Source organism: Bison bison, unplaced genomic scaffold (genome assembly GCF_000754665.1).
Source record: "Bison bison bison isolate TAMUID 2011002044 unplaced genomic scaffold, Bison_UMD1.0 scf7180017864190, whole genome shotgun sequence".
Classification (NCBI taxonomy): Eukaryota; Metazoa; Chordata; class Mammalia; order Artiodactyla; family Bovidae; genus Bison; species Bison bison.
This window is the reverse complement of record NW_011494762.1, coordinates 237,671-250,925: the sequence shown is the minus strand read 5'-3', so window position 1 is coordinate 250,925 and position 13,255 is coordinate 237,671.

The window sequence follows — 13,255 nt, the reverse complement described above, 5'->3', positions numbered from 1 at the left end:
ACAGCATCAATTCTTCGGCGCTCAGCTTTCTTCACAGTCCAACTCGCACACCCATACATGACCACTGGAAAAACAACAGCCTCGACTAGACAGACTGGCCAAGTCAAACACAGACTGTCAATGCCTCAGTGCCATGATCACACACACTTTTATTTCACACTTAACTTACATCGCTCAAAATGAGGCAGCAATGCATGATCCATTATTGTGAACCACAAATTGTGGTTGCCAACATCAGCGGTGAGGGGAAGATCAGTGACAGCGACTAAGGGCAGTTAGTTCATATTGTATCCATTTAACTCTATTAACAGCCTGGTTTTCAGTCCCTATATTTTGGCCACAGATTTTCTGTAACTTTTAGCCAAATGCATTCCTAACTGGTAGGATTATTTACTCATCATTATTCTCTCCATTTTCAGACATAATTCCCTGGGATCCTCTTTATGGCTCAGACAACAAAGACAGCTATTGAACATTTGTGTTAGTTAACTAAGTAAAGAAGATTTATGCAATTCTTTCTTGGGCCTAAAATTCTCCCAATTTAACTTTACCTCACTGTGATCATAGATTTGGTAATTTTAAAACTTAAATATATTAATCTTCTTCCATCTGGGTCAAGAGAGGAAAATGAAAATAAAACTTCCTAAGGCAAAGTAGGAGGAGATCAGCCCTGGGATTTCTTTGGAAGGAATGATGGTAAAGCTGAAACTCCAGTACTTTGGCCACCTCATGCGAAGAGTTGACTCACTGGAAAAGACTCTGATGCTGGGAGGGATTGGGGGCAGGAGGAGAAGGGGATGACAGAGGATGAGATGGCTGGATGGCATCACTAACTCGATGGACTTGAGTTTGAGTGAACTCCGGGAGTTGGTAATGGACAGGGAGGCCTGGCGTGCTGCGATTCATGGGGTCGCAAGGAGTCGGACACAACTGAGTGACTGAACTGAACTGAACTGAAGGCAAAATAAGTAACTTCAAATTTAAAATAGTAAAATAAACACAAGGTTTCTTTTTCCATTGTTTTCATTCACTCAGTCTGTCAACCATTTATTTGAAAGTCTTTGACATGACACACACTGATTCTGAGGTTGCAGTAGCCCCACCCCATGATTCTGCACTCATCACTGAAATCTAGAACTTTTTGCATCCTTGGGAGGGGCTTTCTAGGACACAAGATTTTCAGTTCTAAAACTGGGACCATTTCAATGAGAGACCTTAAACAAGACCTGCTTGGTTGAACACCATCTAATAACTGGCCAGCAGAAATAATCAGACATGATAATTATTCTTGTTGTTTTAAGACACTAAGTTTTGGGGTGATTTGTTATGCAGTGATAGAGAACTAAAACAGCAACTCAAACTGCCTACGTTGGGTCCCTGACCTTTTCCCTCAAACCTGTTCTTTTCATAGTCTTCCCTTCTCCTAATATGACAGCTCCTTTCCTTGGCTCCCTTTTTTCCCCTCTCACATCCAACTATTCAACAATCGCCTTGGTTTTACCTTCAAAATATATTGAGTCTGACCACTTCTCCTATCCTTCACTACTTCCATCCTACCACTGTTATCTCTTGCTTAGATGATTTCAATCATCTCCTGACTAGTTTCTCTACTTCCTCCCTTGCCTCTTTCAGTCTCTTTCCAACACAATATCCAGAGTGATTCTGTTAAAATGTACATGAGATCCTGTCACTCCATTGCTCAAAACTCTCTCAAGGTTTCCCATCTCTCCTATGATAAAAGCCAAAGTCCTTGCTGTGACTCACACAGCCCCACATGACCTACTCCCCGTCTCTTCTTTCATTATTCCTCTCTAAGTCTCCCTCTTGGTCAGTCTGCTCCAGCCACATGAGCTTCCTTGCTCTTGTGCAAACACAATAAGAACATTCATGTCGTAGGGCTACGGGACATTCTGTCCCCTTTGCCTAGAATGTTGTTCTTTTCGCCAAGATGGTCATTTGTTTGGTTCCCTTGCTCTCTGGAGGCTGCCTTCTCACTGAGAAGGGCCCCGAGGCCCTCCCTGCTCAGAGCACCTAAAATTTCAGCCTTCCAGGCTCCTCCTACTCTCCTTCCTTGCTTTATTTCCCTTAGAGTACTTTTCATTATCCGCCATACCATACTTTCTACATATTTACTTTGGTTATTGTTTGTCTCCCCACTGAAACGAAAGCTACATGAAGGCAAGGATTTCTGTTATGTTCACTGTGTTATCCTCAGAGCCTAGAGAACAGGACCTGGGACACAGCAAACTTTCAAGAAACTTATTGTTCAATGGATCGTCATCATAGTATACGCACTGTGTATACCAATACTACACACAATATATACATGCATGGCTTTTCAAATATAGAAGCAGCACTTAGGAAGATAACAGAAGACAATCATGATTACAGAAGAGAATGCAAGTGCTATCAACCTTAAGGATGTGAGAGTGTGATGCAGCAGTTTGGAGATGAAAGGAGAAGTACAAAGAAGGGAAGGGATGCCAGTATCTTCATCCTGCAAAATATCAGAGACAAAGAGGTACTCTATCTGGTGGTTGGAAAAAGAAGTAAAGTCATGAGCACCAAATTGAGAATCAGAAGCAGAACTAAAAGAACTAAGAACAATGAATTCTTTATAGGAACATGGGAGATGCAAGTGATGATGTTAAGTCATCGCTGATGAGTCACTTGGCCTGATTTCCCTAGAACACAGAGCCTGAGGCAAAGCTTAAGGGCTAATCTTTTATTAGGAGGTACAACCCCTGGCCTGAGAGTTAGAAGGAAGACAAGACAGGGAAGGATTGGCAGCAAGTACAATGAGCTACTGCATTGGTGAATGATGAGTTACTGCACTGATGAATGATAAGTTACTACATTGATGAATGATGAGTTACTGCATTGGCCACTGCTTCATAAAGTGCCATGAATAACCATAGCTGGTTCCTCAGCTGGTGACCACTCAGTCATAAAGAAGCTCTTCAGGCAGGCTGGTTGGTAATGTTGTGCCTGGAACAATCCATCAGAGGGAGAAGGGTAGAGAAATCGTACCTACAATCTGCCTTTGCTTTCTCTCTTCCACTGGTTGGAATCTGCTGCCTGGAGAGTTGACTCTCCCACGCATGCAGGCTGTGTCACTGGCCCCTGTAGGAGTCACTGGGGAAGCAGATCTGTGCATGTGGCCTGATGGCCTCCAGGGGTGGAAACAGCTCAGACTCAGCTGGTGACCACTGGGACGGCCTGGGCGGGGTGAGCTGAGATTGGGAGGAAGGTAAGGCTGAAGAAATCTGAGTAAATCCATATGATATATCTGATATAGTGCCCCAATCTGATAAATCAAGAGACACAGATACAAGCATTTTTTTTGGAGATAAGAAGGAAACTATCAGAAGAATAAAATCAGCAAAGAGTTAAAGTGGTTGCCTCTGGGACAGGGAAGAGCTTGGACAGTAGAATGTTGGTTATTATCATTATTAGCTTTTCTAGACAATTGTTTCATGCATGAATTACATTGACAAAAATTATTTTTTAATGTCTCACAAACTCGGTTTTATTACTCCCTTTTCCCAAATTCTTCAATCATATTCCATTGCTTCTAGGACAGTTAAATGTGTTGAACAAACTTATTTCCAAAGGAAATATTGGTTCTCAGACACTGCAGGTTAATATTCTTGCTATCTGTATCATCTAAATTTCTTCTACTATGAATGTACTATTCAAATTCCAGGGTTTTGTACTAATCCTGCCATAGACACAGCATTTAAAGGAAAAAAAGTGCAACTGCCCATGTTGAGTTTCGGAGATTTCAGTTCTGAATTAAAGTCCCTGACTCTCAGGGGCCTGCAGGCCTCTCCAGCTCACTGTAAACTGTGCCTTCCTGCTTTCCACTCAAGCCATATTGGCCACCTTTTTGTTTCGTGGATCCCCCACTCTTCTTCCTCAGAGCTTTTGCATCAGAATGCTCCCTTCACTGACCACGACCCCCTCCCACCCCATCCCTCGACACATCTACTTCAGTCTTTACACTGAGCTTCAGGTATCCACATATCACCTACGTGATATTTGCCTTTTTTAGGTAATGCCAACTGTAGCACGCCAGGTTCCTGTCCATGGGATTTCCCAGGCAAGAACACTTGCCTGGAGTGGGTTGCCATTTCCTTCTCCAGGAGCTCTTCCAGACCCAGGGATTGAACCCGTGTCTCCTGTGTCTCCTGCATTGCAGGCAGATCTTTTACCACTAGTGCCACCTGGGAAGCTGGCATTTTAATCACCACCTTCCCTTAAACTGATACTTTGTTAAACATAAAGACATTTATTTTACAAGGAAACTTCAACTGCCAACAAAATGGGAAACCAATATCATCTGTCATAAATTGCAAAACTGTAAAATAAATATATAATGAGGATAATAATGTATTTCTCTATCACTCAGTTCAGTTCAGTTCAGTCACTCAGTCGTGTCCGACTCTTTGTGACCCCATGAATCGCAGCACACCAGGCCTCCCTGTCCATCACAAACTCCTGGACTTGACTCAGACTCACGTCCATCGAGTCAGTGATGCCATCCAGCTATCTCATCCTCTGTCGTCCCCCTCTCCTCCTGCCCCCAATCCCTCTCAGCATCAGAGTCTTTTCCAATTAGTTAGCTCTTTGCATGAGGTGGCCAAAGTACTGGAGTTTTAGCTTTAGCATCATTGCCTCCAAAGAAATCCCAGGGCTGATCTCCTTCAGAATTGACTGGTTGGATCTCCTTGCAGTCCAAGGGACTCTCAAGAGTCTTCTCCAACACCACAGTTCAAAAGCATCAATTCTTCAGCGCTCAGCCTTCTTCACAGTCCAACTCTCACATCCATACATGACCACAGGAAAAACCATAGCCTTGACTAGACGAACCTTTGTTGACAAAGAAATATCTCTGCTTTTTAATTTGCTATCTAATGGTCCATAGAACATGCTTTGCAACATGCTTTGCAACACCCTAGACTAGTTACTTGACTTTTTCTTCCTCATCTTTGAGTTATTAGTTTAAATATTCCTTCCCCACCCTTCCAGCACCCCCCGCCCTCCCCGCCCCTCCCCCCGCCCCCGGGGAAATCTAACAAGCTCCTGTGCTGTGCATCTTCCAGGCCATTGCTACATAACATTTAAGAGCCTACAATACCTGTGGTTATCTACCTGTGGGATTGTTTTTAAATGGCTGCTTCTCCCACTGGACTTAAGCTTCGTGAGAATAAAACGTGTGTCAATTTTGCTCACCTCACATCTCCCTTATGTCTCCAGTGTGGAACCCATTGTTAACGCTTTAAAAAGACGTATGGGATGAATAAATCAGTACCTGTATGAGATTATCACTTGACATCAACCAACTTCCTGTTTGTTTTCATGCTCGCCAATCCATATTCTAATTGCGTGTCTCCAAATTCTTTCCGAAAGGAAGAAGAGGGTGGCCTGGGGTGGCAAGTCAGAGTTACCAAAAATGCTACAAAAGCATCTCCTACCCTGTGTGTCCTTGTGCAGAGCGACTTTGTCACCCTCCCATTACGAGATGAGTTTAATTCCCTCCCCTTGAATCTAGGTTAGACTTAGTGACTCACCTGAACCAGCACACGTGACTTCCAAGGCGGGTCAGAAAAGGCTTGCAGCTTTCACCTCTTTCTCTCAGCTCACTCACTCCTGGCTGCGCCTCTCGGGACAAGCCGTCACAGAGCCCAGCCAATGGCTATAAAGAGCTGGGAAGAGCCCAGCCAATGGCTGTAAAGAGCTGCGAAGAGCCCAGCCAATGGCTGTGAAGAGCTGTGAAGAGCCCAGCCAATGGTCGTGAAGAGCCCAAGCCAATTGGCTGCCAGACTCAGCTGAGCCCGATCTTCAAGTACCAGGGCTCGGTCATCAGGACGGTGAGTGAGGCAGCCTCTAGAAGCGTCCCACCCCCAACCATCGAAGTTTCCCAGGTGAGGCCCCAGATGTTGTGGATCGGAGCCAAGCCATCCTTATTTACCCTGTCTGAATTCCTGACCCACTGAATCTGTGAGCATAGTAAGATAACTGTTGTTTTATGCCATTAAGTTTTGGGGTGGTTTTTATGCAGCAGTAGATAATGAAAATAGAGTTTGGTACCTGAAAGTGGGATTCTCCCAAAACAAACCCCCAAACCACAACCCACTGGCTTTTGACTGGGAAGCTGGAAGAAGCTTGTGGAAACAAAGGAAAACCAATAAAATGAGAACAAGCAAAGGCTACTTATTCAAAACTTGAAAGGAGTCAGCCACCACCATTTGCATTTTGGCACACAGTCCAAGGCAGAGGAGTGGGACAGTTTGTAGTGGGAAAAGGGGGACAACTTCAACTATGCCCTGGTTGGAGGCTGTTGGCATGGAGATATACTGTACACAGACTAATTAGAAGTGGAAAATCCTATGTGATTGGTTAGGATGAACATTTGGCTTTCACTGGTTGGTCCTAAATTGGAAGCAGGGATAAAAATTAGGGAAGCTGAAGTTATTAATCAAGTTCTGGTCATTTTGGGACAAATGTTGCAAGAGATAGCTATTTACTTTTCTATAGTCTGTCTTATAGCAGGCTGGATTTCTGGGCTGGTTGCTGCTGCTGCTGCTAAGTCATTTCAGTCGTGTCCAACTCTGTGCGACCCCATAGATGGCAGCCCACCAGGCTCCCCCGTCCCTGGGATTCTCCAGGCAAGAACGCTGGATTGGGTTGCCATTTCCTTCTCCAATGCATGAAAGTGAAGTTGCTCAGTCGTGTCTGACTCTGCAACCCCATGGACTGCAGCCCACCAGGCTCCTCCGTCCATGGGAGTTTCCAGGCAAGAGTGCTGGAGTGGGTTGCCATTGCTTCTCTGGGCTGGTTGCTATAGTTAATAGTTTAGTTTCCTAGGCTGGCTGCTGCAGATTGTGGGTGAGAATTTTTATGTATTATCCGGCCCTTATCTGTTTGTATATTCAGTCTCTCAGTGTCTTGAGAGGTTTGTTAATGAAATCTGGATGAACCTTGAGAAGACTGTCAGTGAAAGCTAGAGAGATGAGGAGGAAATTGTTATTGGAAGGTGGAAAAAAGATGACCCTGCTAAGTTGTAGCAAGAGGTTTAGCAACATTATCACCTGTGATTAACATGAAAAATAGAAGATATAGCAAATGAACTAGTGGATCTGGCTAAGGAGATTTCCTGAAAGAATGCTGAAAGTGTCAACTGGTTTCTTTTACTTACTGATGACAAAATATAGCTATGCTTAATTTTGCAACAACATTTAGAGGAAGTATAAAGAGCTCCAGGCAGCCTTTCTAAGCAGCAAAGCATCCTCAGAGTTAGGAAAGGCCCTCAGTGTAAAGGTCAAATCAAGGGTGCAATCAGGAAAACAGTGTCTCAGAGTATAGAGGAAGCCAACAGTCTGACTTTATTTTTTTAAAGGCCTCGGGAAGATGTAAGATGGTGCCTCATGAACCATTTCAGACCGATAGATAATAGGCCTTTAAAGGACCTTAAGACTAGAAGACTCATGTCTTTGGTCCACAAGTCTTCAGACTGCAAGGAACTGCAGTGACGAGACTGTGCCCACGAAAGACAGAGACACCTGAGAAACCGCTGTGCGGATCTCAGAACTGAAATCCTAAATCACAATGGACAGTTGTATTTTTCCCCTTAAAGATTGTATCTGAGGCAGTTTAATATTAAAATCATTAGTATTCAAGGAGGACATTTTCAATCACAGATGTAGACTGTATAGAGAGTGGCATTAAATTGTAGGGTTTATGCAGCACATGTGTCTTCTCAGTAGTGGTACTTTAGATGGATACAAAGTGAGGAAAATGTAAACAAGGACACAATTTACAGAGAAATCAAATAGACCTTATGAATAAACAGTACAGAAACTCTGATTTTTAAACCCTGAGCTGGGAAGGTACCTGGGATTGTTTAAACTCAAGTATAGAAGCTGGCCATTAGCCCTGCTCCAGTGAGGAGCTGGAAGTAAAATGAAATTAAGTTTAAACGTAGTAAAACTGTTGGTTTTCAGTCTATGTGTTTCTGTTTTTGTCTGTTTTCTAGAAAGCTTTCCCATTTCTAAGAGAAAGAGATGGTGGTGGTTTAGTCGCTAAATCGTGTCTGACTCTTATGACCCCTTGGACTGTAGCCCACCAGGCTCCTCTGTCCATGGGATTCTCCAGGCAAGAACACTGGAGTGGGTTGCCATTTCCTTCTCCAGGGATCTTCCCAACCCAGGAATTGAACCCATGTCTCCTGCATTGCAGGCAAATTCTTTCCTGACTGAGCTTAACCCACAGATGGAAGGATTGTAGCTAAGAGGCGAACTTACATGATCAAGTCAAGGACGGCCTATTTTAATCACAGTCCTGTTTGTGGATTATGAATCTTTTCAGAATGCAACTAAGTTCTGTATCCACCGTCCAGGGGAAAATAAAGGTACAGAAAGAACTTGGTATACAGTACCCATTCATGGACCCCCATGTCCATGAATCTCTTGGCCAAATATATTAGGATAAATACAAACGACAGAATTCCATAAAGCAGTTAATGAACTTCATGTTCTATACTTTGAAATGGAAAAAGAAATATCTAAAGGGTTCAAGAAGTAGACCATAGCTGCATTTAAGTAATATAATCCTATTTATAAAAAAGCAAACATTTATATTATATATAAAACAACAGTAACAGATTTTTTTATTCTAAGTTATTTAACTTATATTATCAAATTTAATCCCCCTGCCTCAACAACCCTATAGAGCTTACCAGGTGGCACTAGTGATAAAGAATCTACCTGCCAATGCAGGAAAGTGAGTGAGTGAGTGAAGTCGCTCAGTCGTGTCCGACTCTTTGCGACCCCATGGACTGTAGCCTACAGGCTCCTCTGTCCATGGGATTCTCCAGGCAAGAATACTGGAGTGAGTTGCCATTTCCTTCTCCAGGGGATCTTCCCGACCCAGGGATTGAACCCAGATCTCTTGCATTGTAGACAGATGCTTTACCATCTGCGCCACCAGGGAAGTCCAAAAATTTTTGACTTTTAATTGTAAACTTTTCCTTAATAGCCAAAGCAGATTTCACCGTTAATAACGTCAGTGTTTCTCTAGGCCAATGCAGGAAACACAGGTTCAATCCCAGGGTTGGTGAGATCCCCTAGAGAAGGAAATGGCAACCCATTCCAGTATTCTTGCCTAGAAAATTACAAGGACAAAGGAGCCTGGTGGGCTAGAGCGCAGAGGGTTGCAAAGACTCAGATACGACTGAGCATGTACACATGCCCAACAACCCTATAAATTAGGTACTATCATATCTATTTTGCAAATGAGGAAACCAAGTCTTGGGGAATTAAGTAGTTTTCCTGAAATTATATAGCTAGGTTTGGGTACAGGCAGTTTCCAAACCCAGAAGGAGACACACACACACTCAAGCTAGAAGCCACATAGGTTAGGAACCTCTGGCATATTTAGCATCAAGGTCAGGGCCGGGAACGGTGCAGGAGATCAATAAAGATGTGTTGATTGAATGAAAGAACCGAAATATTAACAGTGGTTATCTATGAAGGGAAAGGATAAAGTGGCCCTTTTATTTTCTGCTCTGTTTTTTATTTGGATTTCTATGAGTATGTTGGTGAAACATTGTTAGTGTTTAATAAATAGCTATGTGCATCTTTATATTTTCCATCCCTCGTGCATACAGGTGTGTTTGTGAGACTAACTCTCACCAAAGGGAAGCAGGTAGAGATAATGTGTCTCCTTTAGTCTGAGGCAGATATGAGACAAGGATGACCGGGGACCATTCTTCAGGTTGGAGACTATGAGCTATCTAGCACTGCAGATAGAGGCTGCAGCTTTGTCTCCCTGTGTGATCTTGTAGGGTAAAGGAAGATGAATTTCAAGTTATTGTTTATGACTCCCTGAATTATCTTGTTGGTTTATTTGTCTATTGTATCTTTACTGCCCTACTAGAATATCAGTCTCCTAAGAGGAGAAAGCTTATCTATCCTGTTCACTGCTCTGTCTCTGACTGCCACATGAGAAAAGCCCTATAAATAGTGGAATAAATGAATCATTGAATGACTAAAGTCCTCTGGGTACCCAAGCATGGGCAAAGCTGGAAAGCAGTGATGGAATTTTCCATAGCAACAGCCTAAGAGAATACCCTTTTGGGGGTGAGAACTCATTTTGAGGACTCCAGCAGACATAGGCTAGGAGGAGCTGGTAAGGTGACACCATGTGACATCTTTTAAAGCGATGTAATTCACAACTGCCACAGGAAGACTCAGCAGGAGCACTGCTAATGCCTGCCCCTGGAAGCACCATGTGATCCGTCAGGATACTGGTTATGGTTTAGTTACTGTAACAGACAGCAAATAACAACGGCTTAAACAAGATGGTTTATTTCTCTCTTAGAAGTCTAGCAGGTAGGCAGCCCAGGAAAGTTGGGCTGTTCTGCTTCAAGTGATGGTCTTCGGACTCCTATTCCTTCTGTTTTTTTTATTTTTCCAAGGTCTTTTAGGATGTTGCCCTTATCTACATGACTGACCTGGAAGCCCACCACATATGCATTCCAGCCTCAGAAAAGGGGTAAAGAGGAAGGGGAGGACATGCAGCTTTCTTTTGAGGATGTTACTGAGAGTGGCATATATCACTCAGGCTCACATTCCATTGGTGGGAACTTAGTCATGTGGCTACACCTGACTACAAGGGAGGCTGTGATATGTCATCTCTAGATAGAGAGTCATATGCCTCCCTAAAACCTGGGCATTACTATAAGGAAGAAAGGAACGATGCATGCTGGGGGATAATTAGCAATCTCTCACCAGTGAGGAGGCATCACAGCTGATGCTGAGAAACTCTTTGTCCAAACCTTAATGGTCTATATATGTGACTCCATTATTTTTTTTATTATGTTTGACAAGCTGTGTCACAAGATATGATAGTCATCCTCTAAAATGGCCTCCAGGGATTCCCACCTCCTGGTATTCAAATCCTTATATAACCCCTTTCTCTTGAGTAGCCTTCTTCAAGTGAACAGAATGTCGATAGGCTGTACTTCTACTTCTTGAGATTACAAAAGATCTACTTCCATCTTCCTAGCATATTTTTTTTAAATTGCCTTCCCAGCTTGCATGTTTTGATGAAGGAAGTGGCCATGTTGGAGGGACTCATGTATTAAGAAACCGTGGGTCGTCTCCAGAATATAGCCAACAAAGAACCGAGGCCCTCAGTCCAACACCCCACAGAGAACTGAGTCGTGCCAGTAGTCACTTAAGTCTGGCAGTGTATCATTCCCTGGGCCAGCCTTCAGATGAGGCCCTGGTCCTGGCCAACACCTTGATTGCTGTCTTATGAGAGACCCTAAGTAGAGGCTACAACTAAGCTCTGCTTAGACTCCTGGTGCTCAGAATCTGTGAGATAATGTGTGTTGTTTCAAGCCTTTCAGACTGTGGTATTTGTTATGCAACAAAAGGTAACGAATACAGAGGAATCTTTGCCAAGACTGTTGCCAAATGCCCTGGATCTAGCCTCTCAGGACTGCCATGCCTGTTTCTTCTGAGGTATGGTCCGTCTGTATTCCTGTGGTGCTGGAGAAGATTCTTGAGAGTCCCTTGGGCAGTATGGGGATTAAACCAGTCAATCCTAAAGGAAATCAACCCTGAATATTCATTGGAAGGACTGACGCTGAAGCTGAAGCTCCAACTTTGGCCACCTGATGTGAAGAACTGACCCATTGGAAAAGACCCTGATGCTGAGAAAGACTGAAGGCAGGAGGAGAAGGGGACGACAGGATCAGATGGTTGGATGGCATCACCGACTCAATGGACATGAGTTTGCACAAACTCTGGGAGATGGTGAAGGACAGGGAAGCCTGGTGTACTGCAGTCCATGGTGTCACAGAGCGTCGGACATGATGGAGCAGCTGAATAAGACAAGATACCTTTTCCTCCTGAGGTATGGTCTTCCCATATCATCAGTCCCTCAGTCCTCCACATGACGTACATAACTATCAGCTCTTTTCCATCAGAGAGGCTCTCCTTTTCTGCTCAGCTCTGGCTTCCTCTACTCCCTACCCTTCTAGTTTTTTCTGTTTCCTTTGAATAGTCACTTAGCACAACCTTCTATATGAACTTAGATTTTGATAACAGTAGTCAGAAAGATGCATGGGGTTGACTGCTAAGGCACTGGGAAGTTGAGATTGTCTCAGAGAAGGCAGGAGACCCAGGATACTGGGAGGGCAGAGGGAGCCAGTTAGAAGCCTCTGACAACTACCACCCTACCTCTGCCCAAACAGCTCAGGGTAGAGAGAGATCCTGGTGTCATCCCTGAGTCTTCTCCCACTCTTCATGATCCTTAACTCTGTCCTCCTTTTCTAGGCTGCTGGGTTTCCATTGAGTATACTTACTCATTAATGTATCATAGATAACCGTTGCTCCATTTGATCAGACATGCCCTCACCTATCTCCTCTGATAAATGAGAAGGTCAAACTGGATGATTTCAAAGTTCTCCTCCAACTCCAACGTGCTAAAATCTCTCTAAGTACCGGTTGGGGGGATTTATCTGGTCACAGAGTGCACCCTTGATCTTTCAAGGTTCTGGGGAACTCCTTGGGAACATGCCATAGTCAGCATCAACCTAGCTTTCTGTTGTCATTCACTAAGTGTTCTCCTAAAGTACCCCAAATCAGTGATGGACAGTTCAGGTTTGGAGGCAGAGAAAGAGGCTCATTCACTGGAAAAAACTTTGAAGCTATTCTCATTTATGTTACAAGCTTCCCTTGAACTTATAATTCATAACATCTTTCTATAATTCCAAAGGTCAGAAATAAAATGTTTTTCAAAGAAATGCTTTGGTTTGAGAAACAGACCTGAGATGAGCCAAGAAAGACTTGGTGGAGAAGGAGAAGATGGGCTGAGGAGGATAGCAGAGAAGTCAGAGGAATTGAAGACTCTGGGTTTAGATAAATATCTAGGGATTCCATGGTGGCTCAGAGGTTAAAGCATCTGCCTGCAATGCGGGAGACCTGGGTTCTCTCCCTGGGTTGGGAAGATCCTCTGGAGAAGGAAATGGCAACCCACTCCAGTATTCTTGCCTGGAGAATCCCATGGACGGATGAGCCTGGTGGGCTATACAGTTCACGGGGTCACAAAGAGTCAGACATGACTGAGCGAATAGTCTCTACATAAATATCTACAATTTCCTAAATTTTGGCCTCCATTGAGAAGCCCTAGGGCTCTGCACTTGCTTTAAAAAGGCTTTTTTTTTTTTAAGTAAAACAAAATA